Source organism: Empidonax traillii, unplaced genomic scaffold (genome assembly GCF_003031625.1).
Source record: "Empidonax traillii isolate 1590-97213 ecotype Southwest subspecies unplaced genomic scaffold, ASM303162v1 scaffold25:size3598162, whole genome shotgun sequence".
In the NCBI taxonomy this organism is placed as follows: Eukaryota; Metazoa; Chordata; class Aves; order Passeriformes; family Tyrannidae; genus Empidonax; species Empidonax traillii.
The window spans coordinates 1,216,361-1,220,405 of record NW_020955218.1 but is presented as its reverse complement, the minus strand read 5'-3'; positions in this window follow the sequence as shown (position 1 = coordinate 1,220,405).

Here is a 4,045-nt window from a genome sequence, read left to right as displayed (position 1 = left end):
AAAAAAAAAAAAAAAAAAAAAAAAAAAAAAAAAAAAAAAAAAAAAAAAAAAAAAAATCCCAAGTTCTCTGTTTGTTTGCATTATAATGACTTGTAACAGACATTCAGAAAAGCTGCTGACTGGCTGTGTTGCTCACCCTAGGCATTTCTTTTATTCTGTAGGTTAAATAAAAAGCATGAGCAAGTGATTTTTATTATTATTGCTATTAAGAAGAGGGAGTTGGATTAGAAATAGTCATTCCTCTGGGAAGTAACACCTCTAAAATAATCTTGCAATAAAAAGAACCCCAAACAACATCCCTTCCCCCCAAAACAACAAACAAACAAACAAACAAACAAAACTCTGAAAACCAAGCAACACAAAACCAAAAGAGTCATAATTAACAGAGTAGTTGACATGCTGTTCTTTAAAAGTTAAAGACGTACATCAGTTGGAGACAGGATATCAAATATCAGTAGGGAGAGCAGCAGGAAACTTTTTCCACTGGATGAAAGGGATAAAAAGAAGAAAAACAAGTCTCGGTTGCATGAACAGCTGACTAAGCTCCTGACACACTCGAAACACAGCCAATTGTAACGATACCAGGGAAAACAGTATCTTCTACACAAAAATGCTGCTACTTAGAAACTTAAAATCAAGATAAAAATGTAACTATGAGAGTAACATTGAGGCAAAAGATACAGGGATCACAAGGAAGCAAAACGCTGCAGCGGCAACTGCTTGCAAACGATTTTCTGCAGTACCCCGGGTGAACCTCAGCCTTAAGGATTGAGGGCAGGGAGGCCCAGCTGACATAAAAATGCAAAATTCCAGCGAGTGAGAAGGACTCAGAGGCCCAGCTCTGCACCTCTGGTGCTTTGGGGAGGGGGGTGCAGCCAGCATGAACATTCCTTCCTTTTCACATGTTAAAAGCTTGGTGGATTCAAACGAACACAAACCTTTGTGGTATGTCACATCTTCAAGTTCCAAGGCTGTAGAGTTGGATCTGCTGTTCAAACCAGAATATTTTACGGGAAGATGAGAAAGAAACAGAATCTAGGAAAGCTGGTAATGATTAAGAATATGCTTGCTTACACAGCAATGAGGCTTCCAGTTCTCTTTCAGGGTGTTTTGATAAAAGTTAAACTCTGCATTTCACTTGTACTAGGAGCTCCTAGGAAGACACGATGTTCTTGACATAGAGCAACTCTTGCTACCTTTCTCCTTGATAACGTTCCTAATTGCTTAATGATTGTTGTCCAAGCTGGCAGGAGCCAGGGAAGCAATTCTTCTCATCTGTGCTTCTGTGGTTGTTGAGCTCTATGACCCTATGGAGGGGAAGACAGAGAATTTGGCAAAATTTGGCCCTTTACTTTTGGCATAGTTGCTATAATTTTCTCATATTTTATTTATTTTCTATCATATTACTGTTTTACTTTTCCAATAGGAATACATACCTTTGTTATCCTTAAACTTGAAATGTAATTTAATTAATGTTCCAATCTCTCCCTTAACAAAAATACAGACGAAGCTGACTAATTCAGTAATTTTTCTATGCTTAGCAACAGTTGCAAATTGCAAACAGAGAAGTCTGTAAAAGATATTTACAGCCTATGATTAAATATCAGGCTGTTCTGAGCTGTTCTTCTGTTATGCCCACGGTGCTTCTTTGGTAAGGCCCCTGAGACTCAATGCCCTGGGAGTAAATAAAATCTGTAGGAATAAATAATGAAATAAACAATCCTGAAAACAATAATAACCCATAGGACTTCCAAAACCAGCCTGAAACAGTGACCTGCAGCCTGTAGGCTCAGAATGGAAATGTGAACCTGCCCCTCTGAAAGGCAGATTTGCTGCTCCCCTATCCCCCTGAGAGCAAGATGTTTTGCCCTGGGGTGGAACCAGTGAGGTGCTGCCAAACTCTGGGGATGCTCATGGGCTCTGGAGGCCTCCTCAGCACCCCCTTTCAGCCCCACCTGCCCTGCCCTTTGGCTGAAGTGGTGGGATGAAGCCTGCCCTGCCACCACAGGGGGAAGCCCCAAGCCCCCAAATCCCCAGAGCACTGACAGGGGTGCTGCATCCCAAGAGGTGGGTGGAATTTGTGCCCTTATGGGTGGGGGGGATGGCAGTGAGGGAGCAGGGCTTGCTCTGAACTTTAATCCAGGCTCATGTGACCATTCAGACGTAGGCAGCCTGTTTCACTTCATTTGGCTCCTAATGAAGGAAACGATGGTGGTGATCCTGGTGACGGCAATGGAAGCTGAACAGGCGGCTCAAAGGTCTGCTCCTCTGGCGTAACTGATTTTAACCACGCTGGGATACAACAAAAGAAGGAGAAGACCACAGGGAAACAGGAACTGGCTAAAAACAAACTCCCTGAGATGCATTGAAAACCCAAGGTAAAAAAAAAAAAAAAAAAAAAGTGTGTCTGTTATAGAACAAACAAAAAGAAAAGGAAAATGATTGCAGAGCCATGGACTAATTTGGGGTGCTGTTGCTTGTTCCCTGGATGCAATGCAACTCCTTCATTAAGGAGCTACCACTCTACCAATAGGAAAGGAACAAAGCAGGAAAACACTACATGAGAAGTAAGGCAGAGGAATCAAAAGAAAGAATAAAGAGGCATAGTCTGAACAGGTTATGCCAACTAAACTAGGTTATGTTAGTCAATTTTAATCTAGAGAAACTGGGATTACACACCTTTCAAAAGTGAAGGGACCTCTCCCCTCTACCCAGCTGAGAGAAAGTGGCAATTATAGAGACAAAATCTAAACAAGTTACTTCACTGGCAGTAAGAGAATGGAAAAAGGCTTAGCTTATCCTTCATTTAAATAAGAAACAACAGTGATTCTTTTCACCTGCAGTTACAGGATTTAAAACTATCTTTGAGATTTAAAATCTCAGTGAAATTCTAAAATTGCCCCTTCTCAAGTTATTAAGGGAGGGCAGACACAAAGACACATTGACCTTAATTCAGGCTATAAACAAGGCTGGAAGTAATGCTTAGAGAAAAGATGCACACAGGTGCACCAAAAGAGCATCCAGCTTGGAGTCCACTGGACACACAAGCCTCAGCACACAAACTCAAATGCTTACGAAAAGAATGTAGTGGTGGTGCCCCACACTCATCCTAGTTATCTGTCAACTTAATGTAAAGGAACTGGACATAAGCACAATAATGCAGCATAACTTCTGCATAATTTGGGGGGGTTTTCAGTTCTTAACTTACCGAAACTACCAAGAATGTTGCTGGGAATAGTGTTTTTGTGAGGAAGACACTTAAGCCAGTTTAGTAATTTCCTCTGTCCTTGACGAACACGGGACCACAACAATTTCCTGCTCTTTCTTTCCCCTATTTTCTCTCATCTACCCCCTTTGTCACACTTCCTTTCACAGAACCATGGAATGGTTGGGCTTGGAAGGCACCTCTGGAGATCCTCTAGACCAACCCCTCTGCTCAAGCAGGGACACCTGGAGCAGGTTGCACAAGATCAAGTTCAGGTGAGTTTTGAGTATCTCCAGAGAAAGAGACTCCACAGCCCCTCTGGGCAGCCTGTTCCAGTGCTCTGTCACCTTTAGAGTAAAGAAGTTCTCCTTCATAGTCAGATGGATATGCTGTGTTTCAGTTTGTGCCCATTGCCCCTTGTCCTCTCTCAGAGCACCACTGATGAGAGCCTGGCTCCATCCTCTTGACACCTGCCCTTGATAAGAGGCCATTGATAAGATCTCCTCTCCTTTGTCTCTTCTCCAAGTTAAACAGGCCCAGCTCTCCAAGCCTTTCCTCATAACAGAGAATCTCCAAGCTCCTAATGATCTCCATAGCACTCCTGTGGACTAGCTCAAATAGTTTCTTGATCTGGGGAGCCCAGAACTGGACCCAGCACTCCAGATACAGCCTCACCAGGGCTGAGTAAAGGGGGAGGATAAAACCCCCCTTGACCTGCTGGCAACATTCTTCCTAATGCACCCTGGGATCCCATTGGCCTTTTTGGGCACAAGGCCCATGGACAGCCTGTTGTCCACCAGGACCCCCAGGTTCTTCTCTGCAGAGCTGTTTTCTAGCAGG